The following is a 19,348-nucleotide window of genomic DNA, read 5'->3' as shown; positions in this document are numbered from 1 at the left end:
CACGCTCAGCTCTGATGGGACAAGAGAGAGCCTGATAGCCTGTAGTCTTAAGCATGCCACCTCTGTAAACATCTCTCTCCTCTTTTTCTTTTTTTTTTTCTTTTTTTTTTTAAAGAGGAACTTGAAGATCAGTGAAGTAATTTTGCTGCTGTTTGCAGAGAACCTTTCTGCAGCCTGAGCCTACTAGCTGGGAGAAACCATGAAAGTGCTTATTTAAAAATACCGCAGTGAGTAATAATACATAGGTGGAGTAAGTTCCTTGGTATTCTTGATATTTTACTTTGTGGAGTGAGGGAAGGGTTATGCTTCTGTTTAAATTTTAAAGGATTTAGAGAGTAAAAAATCAACAAGTGTAATGCTGTGTTCTTTCCCTTTAAATAATTTGGTCTTTCAAACTAAACGTGGATGGAGAAACGCTTGGTGCTATTGGCCAGTCTCATGTAACTTTGTTATAATAAAGAACTGGAAAAAAAATAAGTGTGACAAAAGTCAGCCCCAGGTGGCACCAAACCCTACAGACCCTGCAGCCCCATCCCTGGCAGTGGGGACCTGCATGCCTTCGAGTCCCCTGGAAACTGGCGAGGAGGCAGAGCCGGCTGCAGTGCGGGTAGGTGCCCTGCTGCGCGTCTGGCCCAGCGGGAGTGGGGAGAGAGTGATGCCTTCCAAATCCGACTGGGAGCAAAGAGGGCTGGTGCACACCAGCTGATAAAGCTGGCACGGCTTTTCTCACTAGCGTTCAGTAAATCCCCAAAGGCTGTGGATGCCAATAAGCAACTAAAAGTTCTAGTGCTCATCAGAGTTGTATTATCCCAATGATCCACGTCTGTTGGATCAGCAAAATGGAGGCTAGAAATGTCGTGAGAATAGGATCTCTCCTCAGAGCAGAGTAATTCTGCTTCCAGTCCCCTGGGGCAGCAGCAAGAACTGAGGTGAATAAAAATGGGAAATAGTATTCACAGGGGTAGAAATTTTTCTCTGTAATCACAGAAGCTTTGTAAAGAGTGTCATTCTTGACTTTGAACCTGTAAAACATTTGCCTTTTTCTTTGGTTCTGGTTTGTATTTTGGACCGATACATGCATTCCCACTCTAGTTCTTGCAGAAATAACAAGCTCTAAAGCTCGTCCAGTATGCCTCAGCAAACCAAGCAGTAACACTCACTGCAGTGGACCATGGCCACGTGAACATGCAGTGCTGTCTTTTTATTTTCCATTTTCATGTTCAGACAGTGTCACAATGTCTTTGATACAAATGATTTCATTGACTTAATAGTTGATTGTGTACTACAGAAGTTTGCAGTAGCCTCAGAAGTAATTTTTAATAACGCTGTTTTGCAGAGCCCAGCCAGTGCCTTCAACAGCCGCAGCTATCCCTGTGCTTTCAGCTGCGCCACCATCCCCTTCGTGCCCTACATAGCCCCATAGCCGGCTAAGTGGGAGAAGCTTCACGAGGCAGTGCCCACGCAACCCTGCTGAAGACAGGGATCTTTCGGGTGGGACGGTGGGTACCTTTGCATTCCTTTGTGCCACCAGAGTCGGTCATTTTCACATATTGTATTTCACCTTTGTCCTCATTCCTAATGCCCAGATAAAGCAAGCAGGATCTAACAGGTGGCACAGAAGCAATCCTCATCACCTATCTAGAAAGATGAAGAGGTAAGCCTGCTTTGTCCAGAGGCCTACCTATTCCAAACCTGATGTCTAATCTACTAAATCAGCTCCTTGGGTAGCATATTGCTGTAGGAAAAAAATAGGTGATTTAATTGCTGATTTTTCATGTATTTCCTGATTTGAACTCTGTCTAGAATTTGACAGTACTCATTGGGGAGACATAGAAAGAAAATTCCCATAAGCTGAAGACCTTTGCTGGCAACTGGTATGAAAATAGTCTGGTTAAAACTGTTTAGTGACTCATGCAAAAAAAAGTCTCGAAGAGTCAATTAGACATGCACAAACTAACGAACTGCAAAAAAAGGCTTTCCCTCCATTAAATGTCTCTCTGTAATCATCAATATTCTTAAAAAGTGTAATGATTTCTTATGAGTGCTTGAATGAACCGTAAAACTACCTTTTGAAATATTGACATTTCCACAGTTTTGAACACAAGAATGTTTTCCCTTCTATATAGAAGCTGACGGGCCATTGTCTTCCAGTATATTTTGTTCCTGCTGGAGAACATACTGTATAATGCAAATACGTGCTCACTTAGTAGCCTGCATTTTTCCCCAAAAGGTCATATGAGGCTCCTTTGTTTCACATGCTTTAGTGGTTGAATTAAGGGTTAATCAAGACATTCTCTGCATGCGGGGTTTTGTATGAGTAAGAGAGATAGCTATCTTGCTCTTTGAAATTTAAAGCAGAAACATTTCACAAATGGTTTATGCTCACATTTGTGGGGATAGGTTATGGACATCAGATGGAAGGGATGAACTTCATTTGGGCAAATCGTGGTAGCTCAGTTAATATCAATGAACTGCAATGATTTACATAGCTTGATAACTGGGCCCTGCAACACCCAGTATCACAAAGGAAACTATCATAAAAATAGAGTAAGCCATAGATAAAAACTGTGGTACGTATGTTATACTGAACTTTTTTATTCTACAGTGCATTATAAGCATGGTTTATTCTGGAACTAGTATCTACAACTAACTGCAGAAAAGTCAGGGAAATAGTTTTTCCATCAGAAAATGCACTTCCCTCAGAAAATGAAACTCTGCAGAATGCCAGACTGACTTCCCCAACATCCCGTATCAGTCAGAAAGGAATATGGAGGTGGCAGAAACTAATGATTTGTAAAGCAGATTGATATGAAATAGAGTGTTTCAATTTTTGCTTTTGAAAATACTCATGTATGGTTTCTTTAATTCTGTATTGTATTTTAGATGACAAGACAATTTTAAAATGTAAAATATCAAAAGAAAGCATTTGAAGTGCTTTGACATTTTTTTTTAAAAAAAAAAAAAAAACTTTTATTTTGGAAGAAAAGTAGATTTTGAAGCCTCCGAGTTGTCTCTGCAGTAAATTTTTCCCTCTCCAGTCTGCTCTACTAATGACACCAAGTTGACTCTCTGTGTGTTTTGGGTTTTTTTAAGGAAGAAGGCTTAAGTAACAGATCTCCAATGAACAAAAATCCCTAGTGATAGAAGCAAAGGAAGTGATGGAAGAGCCTTCCATCCTTGGTGTCTCACGGTGGCTGTCTGTGAGAGTCAGAGCACTAGGAATTTCCTGCTGCAATTGTTGCGTGTTCCTGCCCCCACGCCATACTCCATGCGCCCCTGGAAGGTGCCACTGCAGCTGTCTGTGGAGCCATCTTGTAAACTGAGTAACTGAAATTACTGAATTTAAAGTCATCTTTTATTTTGTGTCCTAGCACAGACAACACTGTACCTCACTCCACAGTAAGTCCCTCAGGGCTACAGTAGAGTTTCTGGTGTTGCCCTCCTTTGCTAGGCTTGCCCTAATATTAAAAAAAAAAAGAGCAAAAAAAGCTGGTGCAGACACATCTGTGTTTCTTATCAGAGTCTGGACTGAGGAAATCTGCCAGTTATCCAGAATACTCATTTAATTGTAGACATACCTTTATCTCTAGTCTGCCTATAACTACATGACAGGAAAATGCAAATCCTTCACTATGCTACAATTTAACAGCAGGACTCACCAAAGCCTTACAATATTTATTAGGTCTTTTATTTATTGTCAGTTGCCTCCTTTTAAATATGGCACGGACACACACTGACACCTACGCTGTATTTTACTTAAAACAGTAGGTGTGGATCATTTTCCTAAACTAGTTAAAAGGATTTTAAAAGGTGCCTGTCAGCTGCAAAGCTTTTTATTATCCAGTGTCAGCCACTGGAAATGATGCACAAACTAAAGTCAATGGAACAAAAGTTAATTATCTAGTACAGCTATTGTTATTATGTAGAGGAGCCAGCTCTTATTGATTAATGAGTCAGTGCCATGTTTGCTCACAGGAATATTAATATCTTGTGCACAAGAGAAGTCATTAAAATGAGCAAGGAAGACCTTGACTTTAAACTTGAAGTGCACATTGCTCTAGTTATCTGAATGATTTTGTCAGGTATAGCATCATAGTTATAAATTATTGAAACAAGTAGTTATTGTAAAGATAGTTCACATAGCCTGTTTTAAATTAAACAAGTCGATACACTTTTCCCATTATGTTCTGCACTGTTACAATTAGGAGGCTTTAGGTGGGCAGGAAAAGAGTTAGGAGATAGAATAAGACTCTGGTGCCTGAGCCTTTGCCTCACCTAACCTCTCACAGCATGCAAAAACTGAGAGTAACGCCGTGTCCGTGCTGAGCTGATGGAGAGTGTGGGTGTAGCAGAGAGATGCGGGATGGGTCAGGAGAGATCTCCTAGAAGCTGACTGCATAGCATTGCAGATGGCCTGATCATAATTAGCAAGTAGGTATTAAGGCATATTTCAGAATCCAAGTTCAACAAATTACCTGTTCTAATGTCCACGATTACCTGTTCTAAAGCCACCAAATGATGCACTGAAAAACCTACATTACTATTTTGTGAAAATGTATGTTATGGCATTATGAATATAATAACACTTTACTAGAAATACAATTACACTTGCTTTTAGATCATGCTAAGATGTGAAACTTAAAAAATCAACATAGATCTACAAAGTTGAGGTCCAGCGTTCATTTATACTAATGCTATGTTACATCACTCTGACAGAGTAGAGGGACATTTAAGTGGGAGTAATGTTATTGTATCCAGTTTATATACTATTACTTGTCAAGAGCAAGCCAAAACCAATCCTGGTATAAATAAGAGTCAGGTGTCATGTAACTTAGCAGAGGAAAATACCAAAAGGAACATAATTTAATTATATTAAAGTATAAGTAGAACTAGGAAAAAAGGTTAAAAATTTAAATTATTGGAAATACTGAGCAGTGTTTTGTGGATTTGTTTGGGTTTTTTTGAATATGTTGTAGGTAGTGTCGTCTTCTGTAAAGATTCAAATGTAAGCTTAAATCTAAACATTGTTTCTCCTTAACTTTAATGATTTACTCCCATACTTCATGGTAAGTATATGTTTTGGGGTCTTGCCAGAGAGTATGGATCATTCCAGAGTTAAACCCCGTGCTTGGCAATATGGATCTGTGGGACCAAACCTGTATCATCTTTCCTTGAGCCTCCGCCAACCTCAGTGAATAGTAAACCTCTCTCTTTGATCAACATAACTCATTTCCAGGATCAACTGTTACCTTATTTGGCTTATTGTGACAGCAGAATAAGAGGCAAATCTCCAGAAGAGGTTGATCAATTAGAAAATGTGCAGAGGATAACAACAGAAACAGCCAGTGATCTGGAAAACATAATCTACTAGGGAAGAGAGACTGAGGGGGATGTAACAGACTTCAACAAATATGAAAAAAATATGGCAAGGAAGAAGGGAATAATCTGTGCTTTGTGTTCAATTCATATAAATAATCTATTCTCAAGGGTAGATAGACCAAGGGGTAATCGGTTTAAATTGTAGCAAAGAAGATGTCAATTAAGAATAATTGGTGGTGGACTGCACAGTGAAGCCAGGGGGATTCATCCTCTTTTTCCTTTTGTGTTACACTGTTTTGAAGCTTTTTCCTCATGCCGGTCCTGCCACAGAGGATGTAAATGGGTTGTAGGAGGAATACAGTCTGTCTAGAGAGTTGCAAGGTGGAGAGAATTTGGCCTCTTCATCCCACTTCCCTCTCTGTTCCAGCAACCTCTTTAGCAGGGCCCGGGGCGATGTACAATATTGCTGCTGCTGTGCCATGAGTCTGGATGTGGCTGACCCAGAGAGCCTTGCAGGATACAAGAATCCAGCAGTGGGACATGCAGGTGAGAGCAGGAGTGATTTTTTTTTTTTTAACCATTTGGAGTCTCAAACAAAGGTTGACAGAATTTCAGGTAAGGCAGCGAAGCTGCTTCTGGCCAAGAGAATACCTCTCAGTGCAAGAAAACTCCCAGCTGCAAACAGTGGAAAGATGAGAACATCTCAAAGTAGAAATTGCAGAAATCTTCTGTAATGGAGCCTAAATCCAGAGTATACTTATATTCCTTCTGTTCCGGACCGTGCTGGCACAGCAAGCTAGCACTTCATCCTGGGTCAAGGATGTGTGAGCATGCGTGTGTGTACACAATACTCGGGAGAACCCCACTTCTCCTGGGCCCTGGCGAACTAGAGCGGTATGGACTGGGCTGGAACTGAGTTCACTAAATAAGACAGTAGTCTCAAGGGGCAAATTCTGCTCTTAATTAGTCCAACCCACCTTATTGATGTCAATTTGTTCTATCATTTTCCTCTGTTGATGAGCTGCCATCCAAAGAATTGCAAAACAAGTGTTTCAATGCCAATCACAATGCCATAAAAAATGACAGCTTCTCAGAGGACACCTTTAATGTTCTTGAACTGCATTACAGATAAGATTTTGATAATCTGATGAATAAATATTTTGGATCGGATTTTGTCTATTTCTAGCTCTTTTAGTCATGGGTGGGTCCCACACTGCTAACTTGCAAGGAGAAAAAGAAATCAAGACAGACCTACTGATTTCAATTAAGCATCTTATATTTTTGCATTTTTTTAAAATCCATTAAATTTGCACTGAAGTGTTTTAAGGTTAACAGATTACCTCTGAACCCCAAGGAAATCAAGCTTCCTGTGCCTGCCTGTCATTTACTGGAGTGGTTACTTATCTGTCAATATTTCTTCCTTTTTTTCAAGTCCCAGGCCTACTTGATCTTGTCCATTTGGCACTGCTGGAGGAATAACAAGTTTCTTCCCATCATGCACCATTCTGGGATACATCATGACAGAGAAATCTCAAAGCCCAGGTCAATTATAACAGAAGATGTGTAGCACCTCTGCCCCCACAGTGTCTTCTGGGGATCCACTTGGCAAAATGATATAAAACTATTTCCGAAGACTTCCCATGATCTGGTGCTACTTAGAACTAAGTCACTGGCAAAATGTAAGGAAATATGTATATGCACCCCACTCACCTTCCCCCCCCTTCTTTGCCAAAGCGTCAACTAATGTTATGTGTGTGGGGAGGGGGCTGGGGCTGGCAGATTCCTCACTGCACAGTAATTACTTTTTAATTAGAATTCATTGAATACAGATGGATTCCTTCCGTACGTTCTCCCACTGATGATTTTAATATTCCCCTGTCAGGTATTATGAGGCAGGAGCTGACAGTGAGTTACATGAAGTAATCCTGTAGCTGGTAGCGACTTACATAAAGTAACCAACTTACCCATTTGTCTTAGATAAAATATGGTCTCCATCCTCACTTCGTTCTGTGGAGTCTGTCACCGGTGTGTTGATGTAGGGTTTGTTTACTCTCATTCCTGCAGGAGGAAATATCATAGTTCATGTATCAAATTACTGTAACTGACTGCAGCATTTTTATTTAAAATAATGTACAGTGATATATTTTCATAGTGTTGTTGATGGATTTTCAGGATTTGTAATTTTTACAAGTATACAATCTGAATATCATTTATCTGAGCGTGCAGTTGTAAAATCTGATATCTGATCTCATTATAAAAATCAGCACTTAAGAATGGAATAGAATAACTAAATCTGAAACTGACTGGATATTTGCAGTATTTTGATAGAAATAAGAAAGAATTTCAGGTTTTTTTTTTTCTTTTTGCTGCAGGGCCTCTAAACACAATCTGACATGTGATGTATTTTTGAAGTCAAAGTTAATAATTCTCTTTACATAAAAAATAAATACCCCCTATTGAATACATGCTCTAAAATTAGAATTGCATATTTCTAAGTAATATACCTAAGGAAAGTGATTTATTCTAATGCAATAATGGCATAGATTTACAAAGCTTGAGTGATACAATGTTTCTCGTTATGGTTGTAAAATATTTGTTGCCACTGTGGGATTTTCTAGATCATTATTTTAAAAAAGGAAAAACCCACTTTGACAGATGAACTGGGGCCATTCTGAGCAAATCACAGATACTTCATATAACAAGGCCTCCAAAGAGGGGAGCACAGACTTATTACTATGGCAACCCAGATCAAAACACTATTTTAGTGGAGAGTTTCCAGTTTTACAATGCAATGATGATTGTTTATAGTACCATTGAAACCAGATTCAGCAAAGGTTCAAGAAATGAGCTGACAAGAGGAAAATCATTATAGATAAACTGGGGATACTTGAATGACATATTGTGGTATCTGTTATTATTTGATCAAATGATGAAATTGTTACACAAAAATAGATAAATAATGGTAGATTATACAGTCTGATCAACCATATTGTGTTAGTTGTGTTATATTGTGTATCTGGAAGGTAATTATTGGTTTAAAGTTGCAAAACACAAAAGCAGATTTAATAATAGAAATTACTTAACTTTGAAAAACCCCTGTCTATTAGTTCTCTGTAATAATTTATAAGTTTATATTTTACAAATGTTTTTCTTCCCAAATCATGTAGTAACAGCTACATAACAACAAACATCACCTACACCTGGTGACAGCACCTCTGGTGGGGTGCTTTTTTTTCTGAAAGTGCATCGTATGGCATGTGGGCTGGATAATACATGCTTAATCCCATAATAACTTTGATATCAGCTAATCAGTGCTTAAAGACTGTTAATCCTACAGCAATGAACCTCTTCAAACCCCTCTCATATCTGCAGTGGCAGGACAAGGGGATTTTTTTTTTGTGGCAATAGCCTAGGAGCAGCTCAGGGCTCCCTCCAGCCGCTTTCTGCCTCATATCTGCTGGCCCAGGGAAGTGAGCTGTTTATTAACCTCCTTCCTTGCTATAATGGTCCTGCTTCAGTGTAGGAGCCACAGGAGTCTGGGGACACTCATCTGTTTGCTGCTTAGGATTATTTCTCAACGTAAGAGCCATGGATGAGGTTACTTGTTCTGGCTTCCTGCCAAGTCCAGGCCATCCTTTACCTCCAGTTCTTGAGCAAATCATGACCATTCCACTTAACAACCTTCTTGCTTTCACTTCTCCTCAACTTTATCATGTTGATGCTTAAAAACCTGAGCTTACCTGTCCACGTAACCAGGGCAATGTGGTTAAAGCCTCTGTTCCCACAGCATGAACAGAGAAAGCTATTACTGACTTCTATAGAGGCTGCAGAAGCAGCCCCCATGCAGGCAGAGAAGAGATATAGGAAAGTTCCCAGTCTGAGAAGCAAAGTTGGAAAGAGGAAAGGTGGATGAAAACGGACCCTAGCAATTTTGTATACCTGGAAAAAGCCTGATCATGCCTGAGCCCATCCCGGAGGTCTTCCCTCTGCAGGAAGAAGCTTTCTTTGATGTTTCTCTCAGTGGGACTGGCTGATGGGACAGCTCTGAGAGTGGCAGGGCCCCAGGACCACCTGGAAACATGGTTTTACCTCTCCATCCCCAAAATAGTTTTCTCCATGGGATCCGCAAGGTGAAAAGTGTCTGTGAGCTCAGGGCAGCTTTATTCCCTGAAAGAAATAAGAGATTTACTTACAGAAGCCTTTAAACATTGGACCGAAAGTATAAAGTGGATGAAATGTTTTCAGAAGAGTGATTTACTATGTAGTTTGTATATTATTGTGGGTGGAGAGAATTTGGCTCTTCATGGAAGTCTAAAACAAAATCTTGTCTTACATTTGCTATTTCAGATGATGCAGGGAAGGCATTTTCTAGTGTAGTCATACTTGGACCAGAATACAAAACACATCCTTTAGTAAACTGTGAAGCTTTAACTTGTTCAAATGACACTTACTCAACAAATCATTTTGATCTTGAAAGCATTAGAGAGGTCACATTTTTACACAGCTGATCTACTGCTGAACAATCTTTTTTTAGGCATTAAGAACATCTAGGCTTTTTTCAACACCAGGTATCATGAATTACATTTTCCCGAGTTTATTGTGACCATTTCAAGGAAAATTAAGCCACTCCATTAACATCTGAGACAGGAGCACCCTTCAAAAATGCAGTCCAGTAGAGCAGTTGATGGTATTTATTGCTCTTCCCTAAAGCACTTGTATTTTCTCTGCTATGTGAGGACTATTAAGACATCATCATACATGTATCAGGAGTGTGTTCCTTGTCTCAACTCCTAAGAGATGACACTGGTACATACTTAATCATGGAGCAATTATAATTTAAAGGAACTTCCCAGAATACAGATTGCATCCGCCCATAAGTATAAGGAAATGGCAAGTGTTACCGCTGACTCCAGTGTGTCTGTACACTCTTGCCTTTTTCATCTAATCTCACAAACATCTGTCTTCAGCCAAGAAACAGCAACAAAGATGTCAACATCTGTTCTGTTCAGCCAAGTACAGCACTAATGTTAGTTTTCCAAGATCACTGATGTCCTACATTATTAATCAAAGACCTCAGAAATAGTTCTTCTGCTGACAGACTACTTAAAAAATGCCTCCTGTCTTCAGAGTATGGTCAGTGCCCAGTCACGTAGCAATGGAGCACAGATGAAGGCTACTGGGACTTCAACTGGTGAGGACTGTGCTAGTCACTTGGAGGTCATAACAAGCATCTGACAGAAATGACCAAGATCCCTCATTGCCCTTTGTTTTCGGCACGGTTACATTTATTCCAGAATGTCCCCATTTAACATGAATCTCCAGGAGTTCATGTAACAATAATGGTGAAGAACGTTTCTTCCCTTTATTCCTCCTTGCTCACCAATATTTACTTCTGGTTATCCAGCTTACCTGATTGCCCTGTTTGGTGGATGTCCTATGTGGCCAATGGTAGGCAACACACTAAGACTGTGGTCACCTGTTTCCTCAATGTTACTTCTGATAGTGCTTCCCATACCTCTGCTCTACAGAGATTATTGGTTATGCTGAGGTTAGGGACACCAGAGAGATGGTTTCTGTCTTCCTGTGGGAATTTTTGATGGCTGAGATAACAGAGACAGTAAAGATACCAGTCTTCTCATTTAACAAAATGCTATACACTAGCACAGACTCTTTTTTACCTTAGGCCCTGCTCAATCTAACAGTTCCGTTCTCTTGGTCTTCAAGCTCCCCACTGGATCACTGTCTGAGACTTCTTGTGGGTGTGGGACATTAAAAATGACCTGACCCTGAATTTTTCCAAATTGGTTTGAAAAGATCTGAAAATATGAAGTGAGCTCATCATTTTTAATTAGATAGACACAGTCTTCAAGAAAAAAAGAGAATCTTCCAACACCCTGGTAATGACCATTGCATAAAATCCCTCATAGGCTGAGCAAAAAAGCAATATTAATATTTTGAATATGAAAATAAGTATATGAGAGAGAAACAGAATAACCCTCTGGCTCAGAAATTTCTCTGTTCTCCTCGTGGTCATCTTCTTCAGCTCTATCGCTCAACAACAACTTGTAGCAGTCAGAATGTCTTTTGCATTTTATCTCCAGCCCACAGAGCAAGTAAGACCTTTGTTTAACAGCAGCTTCCAGGTACAAAAATAACTCATAAATTCAAAATGCAAAACAACTTTGGCAGCAGAGAGCTGCCAAGTGAAAATGCCTCTGTGAGGTGCAATGGTGGTTCTGGAGAAGACTGTCTCCAAGGAAAAGCAGCACAGGGCAAGGCTTCTGTGGGTCTCTGCTCTCCATCACTCACATATGTAAAGAAATAATTGCATAACCTGATCATTTCCATGCTTAGAAGTCGGCACAGTTTAGTTCTACCCAGCTCCCCTGCCACAGGATAAATCCTCTCCATCTATCTCATCTATCAGCTTTGTGTAAGTGCTCCATCCAGCTCTCTGCACTGTTTCTATCAACAAGCACTGTCAGGTTAAAAAGTGGATGACTTACTTCCCCAAGCGATCTGAAGAATTCAGTGCCACAGAAACATGTTTAATGCTGGATAACTATCCACCTTTCCCAAGTGAATTTTTAATGGCTGGGGCTGCCTTCCATAGTGCACCAACCAGAAGGAGGTGTGATTAAGCCCTACACTCCGTGATTTCCATCCAAAATTTTCCGCTCAGCGGTGACAAAATCTTATGCAGTTTTTACTAAACTCTCCTCCAATTTCCCACTGGCTTTTAGTATGTGCAGATAATTCAGAATAAAGCCCCTTGTCGCAGTAATATGTATTCTAGCGTAGCACAGAGGAGCTGTTTCACCATGTAAAAGCCATATTGCCAAGCTGTATTATGCTTTACCTGTCACCATGCCAGGAAACATTTAACAAGGAAGGAAAACAAGGAGAGTGCATGTGCTGCCAGCTATTCAGTATAGGCTATTTACTATTAAACTGTGGAAAGGTGCTGGAGTTTAAATGCACCCTGTTTTTCTTCTGTTACGGGTAGCAAAAAGCTGAAAGGTTTACGCTGTTGACCTGCTGTTCAGTGCTGCTAATTTGGACTTGGACTATCTCTCTAGGTCTTTATGGTTCACTGGTCTTTTCTGAGCCTCAAGGGGTTTTTTTGTTTGTTTGTTTTCGAAAGATTTATACCACCCTAGAAAGAGAGGTTTTGGCCGAGTGACCAGTTTCTGTGAGAAAGGGTGGCCTAGATTGCCCGACTCCACTGATTGCCTGGGTGAGTGGGGACCAGGCTCAGCCTCATGCAAAAAAAAAAAAAACTAGGCACAACCTCTTAGGTACAAGTGTCTTGCCCTTGTAGTGCCTTCATCACCCTGCCAGCCCAAAGCCCTGAGGTTCCTGCTGGTGCTCCCCTTGCAACAAGTGGTGCCTTTGAACAGCGCTAACACTCACCAACAGAGAAATGCTGGAAAATAAGGGGTAGGCTAATTCTTCCCTTGTGGGGGATGCCCCTTCAGTTCTGCTTCCTGCCACAGGGGCTGTCTCTGCAGTTCACGTGAAGGACTAGTTCGATGACAAACATGGAGCTGAGACTGTAGGGCATGTCCTCCCTTTAAGTAAGTGGAAAAAACAGCAGGCTGCAGTGTACATTGTCCCAGCGTCTGGTAAATCAAACTTTGTCTTCCTTTCTAGAAAGTGGAGTGGCTTTGGTGGAAGAGATCGTACATGTCATCTGCACAGCCCAAGGTCTGCAGGAGGGCAGAGGTCTGCCTTCGAGTTCCCGCAGGCCGAAGAGGGGACAAACTGACAAGTCCTGCTGTTCAGCAAGGAGATCTGGTATAAAGCACCACCCAATAAGTCTTAGTAAGTAGCTGTGTAGTTAAGCTGTGACATTATGGGTACTTTTAGTTTGCATGACTCAATGTTTTTATTGTTTTGATTGTTTGGTTTCTATATAGTTGCTTTGGGCTGTTGTTGGCGTACTGGCATGTACTGTTCGAGTGTATTTTGGAGAAAAAATCCAGATCGTGGATGCAGAGTAGCAAAAGAGTAGCTCATGGAGAGGGCCTCTGCCAGGCCTTGTCTTCCTGAAGCGCGGAGCTGAGTGCCTCACTTCGGAATGTCCTGGAGCCTGGTTTAAGTACTGCGCTGAAACCCAGAGAGACAAATGATTGTTGCAAAAACGAGGTTGATGAGTGTTGTGCGACAGCTTTGTTATAAAGTGATCTACTACAATCAGGTGCGTTATTCTGTCACTTGAGCACGTGTCAGTGTAATACAGTTTGAATTCAGGGCACGAGGGGATAGAGGTGCCCTCCATTTACAGTTGTTTCCATGTAGGAACCTTGAGCTACAGGGAGGAAATTCTGAGCTAGGCAAGATATTGTACTCTGAGTGAGACCCCGGGAGGGCCTTACAGTGCTTAAAGTGTGGGTGAACACGATGAAGCGTGGCTACACAGCAGTGCTGGGCCTCGCTACAGGGGCTTTGGGAGAAGGAGGCTGCTGGGAACCACACCAGCTGGGAGGGGACAGCGAGGCTGGTGCTGATGGCCGTTCCTGGGCTCTCAGTCGCCTGCTGCCCTTTTAAGGACACCTCAAGCCCCAGATTTGACAGTTCCTTCCTTTCTCTTTAAGTGCTTTGAAAAGACTTTCAAGGTGGAAACAAAAGGCACGAATAGATGCAATCAGCAGGTCTGTCTCCCCTTCCTCCCCGCAGCCAGTGCCGTCTCCCTGACCCTGGCAGTCATTTTATTGGTCCCCTCTTGACTGGCCTCTATCTCCCCACCTGGTGCTCCAGTGCTAATTGGTACAATTAGCCTCTCCCTCCCTGGGCTAATTGCTAATGACTGTCTCACCATCCTCATGGGGACCAGAAGAAACTTGCGCAAGGGGGAGGGCTGCAACCACAGAGATGCCAAGGTGGAAGCGGGGAGCTGGGACGGGATGGTTTGCTGCTCTCCGTTCCTTTCACATTCACTTACACAAAGCATGTAACTCTTTCTCTGAAAAGTATATAACATTCCTCTGGATCATACTACGAAAAAAGTAACAGGGCTCTTCAGCTCCAGGGAGCCGGTCGCAGGATCCATAGGACCCTTTGTGGCATTCGAGCACTTGGGTTGCTAATATGCAGAAGGTAACACTCCTTAGCTGTCTACCCAAGGTCTTCGTAAGACACATTTTATGCACACACCTGTCTGGAGAATATTGCTGAAAGTTGCTCAGAGGCTTGCAGCAGTAGAAAAGTTAATATCCAGATTGTTTAAAAGGAGCTGGGAACAAAAGCCTGTTGGGTCTTCAAAAGAACGGTGTGATCTCTATACAAAAAATACATGCTCTTGAAACTGCTACATGTTTAATATTAATACAAGTATTTGTTTGTGACTATATTTGAAATGGCTTCGGACGGCAGGTTGTCCTCTGGTGTCCTCAGCAGATAGGGACCCTTGGTGAGAAGAATCTGATTAGAATTAGAGAATAGATTTATAAAAGAAAATATTGAAACTGTCTTTTCATACTGGGACCTGACAGTATTTAATAGTACCTTTGCTTTTTAAAAAATACATTAATTGGATGTATGGGTTACACTACTGTTCGTAAATAGCCTTCTCATCACCTGGCACTGATGTAACCAGGATGAGCATCTGATAGCTGACTGAAGCTGACCACCAGACCTGCGGTGACACGTGCAGCATCCCCTGCTCTCAGCAGAGGGCTCAAGTCTGGAAACTGAACTCTTGGGATGCAGGCGAGATCTGCGCACTGAGGCCAGGGTAGCTATGGGGGATTTGTCACTGTGTGTTTCACTTGCATAGAGAGGTAGTTGTAGGGATCTTATGAGATGCAGTGAACTGCCTCCAAATGGTGCTTGTTGCACATGTGGGTGCAAGGTGACAATATAGGAGCAGACCTGCCAACAGCAGAGCTCAGTTATTTTCTCTCCAGTGTAATTAAGGTTTATGCAGTGAAGTATCAGAGTCCAGATTTAAAGACAGCTCTACAGCCAGACTCAGGGGGAAGAAGAGGAGTAGATAACAATCATCTTCCTATGGGTAAATCATGTGTTAGCTAACCTGGCTGAAGTCAGTGGGTGAGGATTGAGGGGGTGTGCTCAGGGATATGACTTTTCAAATACATGGATCCAGACAAGGGCTGGGGAGCTTTCCTCTGCGTGTGTGTAGCTCTTGCCATGTTGATGAGTGAACCCAGCTGAGCAGAAGAACAGAGTCAGCTTAGTGGAAGATCAAGCTAAACCCGAGTGGCACCAGAGCCAGTGTCATGTACTCAAAGAGCTTTGCCTGCATGGAAATCATTTTGTGTTGGTTTGACCTACAGTATAACATCCTGCCCCACAGCTTAGCCAGGGAAAGGGAGGAGTAGAGAGGGAATCCCTGACAATATCAGCTTGTCTGCCTGGAGATCAAACCTCTTTAGATGATGCCATGCAGGACTGTAAGTAGGTACTCTGTTATTGGGTAGATACTCTGCATATCACTTGGCAGGCAAATGGAGAGTTTTTCAGGGCAGAAACAGTGGGTTTGTTGGTTTAAATTCTCAAAAATACTGCTGAATGTAAACTCTTTATGTTCAGGTAAGAAAAGCTATGGGAATTAGACAGAAAAGAGATCATTGTGAAGCTGATTTTATGGACTGACTCTGAAAGAAAGAATACCTGCGGATGAGGGCAGCATGAAGATATTTGCTGTTGTTGAGACCGCATATGTGAATGGGCAGAAGCCAAGCTTCTGTCAAGCCTGATACGTTGCTAGTGTTTTTCAAGAGTTATTGCATTTTCCTAATGAAATGACCTCTCTAAGATGAGGCAGTGTTTATTTCAAGCTATATAATGTCTTGCACTATCCCAGCTTCTTCAACCTTCTTCAGGTTTGAGCTGTTTTTCCAAGCTGTGTTCATCTTGTAAAGCTATTCATATATCCAGGCACGGGGATGTATATCAAAATATAATTTATGGATAGACACTGACATTTAGAAAAAAAAAATCAGACCAGGAAAACATCTGCCATGAACAAAGGTTTAAGGAACTATTCTTATCTCATGAAGTAGATGGATGGATGGTGCAGGGCCTTCACTGGCTTTGCTGTGAACTTTACACTGTGCTGCTTGCGTGAGGAAGGCTGTGTGGTGAGGGGGCAGAGGTTGGCACAAACAACCTGAAGCAAGAGGGAGGTAGGTTGGGCCACTGGAGCACTCAGTGCCCTTGAGTAAGTGGCTTGATTTTCTCCTTCCTTAAGGTGACCTTGGGCAAGGCTCTTAAATTCCTTTTTCCTCAGTCAATCCAGCTGGCAAATTTGTTTGGGGGTGAAGAAACACCAAAATGACATTGAAAAGCAAGCTGTGCCCCTGCATTGCCCTTTGCAGGGTAAACAAATCATACCCCAACATCCCCCCCAGCCCGCCATCGGGGGTTTTCAGCGTGTCCTTTGTGGAGCCCCATGGAAAAGTCTGGATGCAACGTGAACTACACAAATGGTACAGTTGCATATTAGGATGTAGTGCAATGTTTGTTCATCTCTCAAAATGTGTGTACAGTACTGATCACTGTATTATCTGTGTGCTTTCTGCTAATTAGCAATGCAAATATAGAAAGATTCTTCTCCTTCCCTTCTTTTCCATAAGCAGCCAAAAATGCATTACTTTTTTCCTCCATTACCTTTTCTGTGATAAAAAAAAATGCTAGGCATAATAAACCAGTGTATTCAGCATGTAGTGGAAAGATAATATTATAAGTGTGAAAGATGGTTTTCCTGAAAAAGGACAGTTTTATTCATTGGCTAACAGAAAGCGTTAGTTTTACAGTTCAGGGTAGAAACTGCCATAATTCTGGTTGTATTGTTTCTTCTGGCAGGGAATAAACTCTCTCTATTTTTTTTATACCTAGAGGTGAGTTTTTACTCTTTCTCTTTGAATTACACTGGTGGTCATCAGAGTGGTGGTGGAACAAGAGTGTGATGTTGCTGGAGTACTTCAGATTAGTTGCTCAAAGCACTGCCACTATAATTCAAAGTGAAGAGAGTAAAACTTACAGCAGGCGCTCCAAAATGGGGGACGCCAAGGTCTTTGTTTACTGTCCTCGTCCTCCTTCCCTTTGGGCAAGAGCCAGCGTCTGACATCTGCGTTGCTAGGTACATGGAGTTACCCAGCCAGTTACGCACCGCTGCAGCACACGAGCTTGGCTGCGCACGCAGGACGAGCATGGGGGAATGGGGAGGAGAGGACCAGGCAAGAAGAGGTGCCCCCAGTGCTATCTGGGGACACACAGAGTCACCGGCCAGTGCAGGGTGCAGGGACTGCTCTCTGCTAACGATAGCTCTCATCAAGACCAGCGGTCTGATTTAGGAAATAAAAAAGGTTTGAAGGCACCTGGTGCAGATGAAGAGTTGCACAACTGTGGTCGGTAGTGCTTCACTGCCAAAAAGCTACTTGGGGTGAAAAGAAGTGAGTTTGTTTCCAGGCTTTTTTCACCCCCAACCTCAAATTTTGTACCTTCTGCAAAACAGTTAAGCAGATTTATTCTTTAATAAACATTACCATAAGTCACAAAACTGTATTATGTCTATATTCCTAGCAGGATATGTATTTATATATATGATGGATCTGAGTCAAAATCAGGGATGTAAAAACACAAAGTTTTCAAGAAATTGGAATATTTGTGATGCTGTCATTTGCAGCTCCCCTTTGTGTTTGTTTCTAGAAGGGATTCTGTGGAGAATCATATGATTTGTTGTGACCGTTCCCAAATACATTATTATTCCAGAAAATTACTCAATCCTTTTTCTTTATCCACCAGATGAAGTGTGGATGTTCTCCCTGTGGAGCTGAATGCATGCACTTGGCACAGATGTATCTCAACATGTAAAAATAGTGACCCGATCATGCACAGAGCCCCCTTCTACTAATTGTCTTGAAATGCGACCAGATCTGGTCGCTGGCCTAAGCCGTGTTGTGGGGACACCTGAGTGGAGACAGGAAAAGTGTTCCTCTACTTTGTGTTTCACATGGCTCTTGTCTGAGCAGCAAACACCACCAATTCTGTCCTCGGTGATACCTCTGTATATGAGTCTGTTCCTAATTTAAGAGAATTACCTTTCTGGATGCATATTAATATAACAGCCCTTAGCAGCGTATCATTGACGGTGTTGTGTGTGTGTGTATGCAAAACTTTCTTCCAGTCAGATGTTCGCCTTGTTTTTTTTTTTTAAAGGCACTTTTTAAGGGGAAAAAACCAAATTTTCTTTAAGGATTACCTGGATCTCTCTGTAATTTATGACAGCCCCTTGACACTGGAAGAAATTGCATCACATCCACATAAAAAAAAAACCAAAACAACCTAGTGGAAAGAGTGAGATTAGACATAAACTTGCAAGCTCTGCTTATAATGTGGAGCAACAATACATGAACATACTGTTCTGCTGCTGCTACTCTGCAGAAAGAATGAGGGTAAAACGTGTGAGAGCGCCACAGTTAAATTACTCACTATTAGCCCCTACAGTGTGCTTCCAACCTGCATTGATATATATATACAGAGAGAGCGAGAATGTCACAGTTAAATTTTTTTTACTAGTATAATGAGGAAAGAGACCAACAGAAGAAGTTCCCTTGGCTAATTTTCTAGCCAGCAGCCACTGCAATGTTCCCACTAGGAGAGACTGAAGAAGTGAGAGAGTGATATAATAAATAATGACTGGCTCTGCTGGTAAGGAGAAATTATCACTGTGCTTGGGGGATCTAAGTATGTGCTCACCCAAGATACGGGGAGGGGGAGGGAGCCAGGAGCTCTCTGTCGTGTCTCGAGAACGTTCAGCAATGTTTGAATTAAAGAGGATTTCAGCCACCGCTTTGTCTCCTAAACTGGGGATGGGAAAGGCTGGATGAGGTGGTGTGGTTATGAGTGAGATGCATGAAAAGATGGGTTTAAATCTGGTCCCTAAAATGGAAGCGTAAAGCAAAGGTGGCTCAGAGCTGGGCCCACGGGTGTGAAGTCCCACCGGCTTCTCCAGGGAGCACGCTCCCATGCTGTGGGCACAGCCCGTGGTAGGTCCTGCCCT

Source organism: Chlamydotis macqueenii, chromosome 8 (genome assembly GCF_036417535.1).
Source record: "Chlamydotis macqueenii isolate bChlMac1 chromosome 8, bChlMac1.mat, whole genome shotgun sequence".
NCBI classification, from domain to species: Eukaryota; Metazoa; Chordata; class Aves; order Otidiformes; family Otididae; genus Chlamydotis; species Chlamydotis macqueenii.
The sequence above is the reverse complement of the archived record's forward strand: the minus strand, read 5'-3'. Positions refer to the sequence as shown.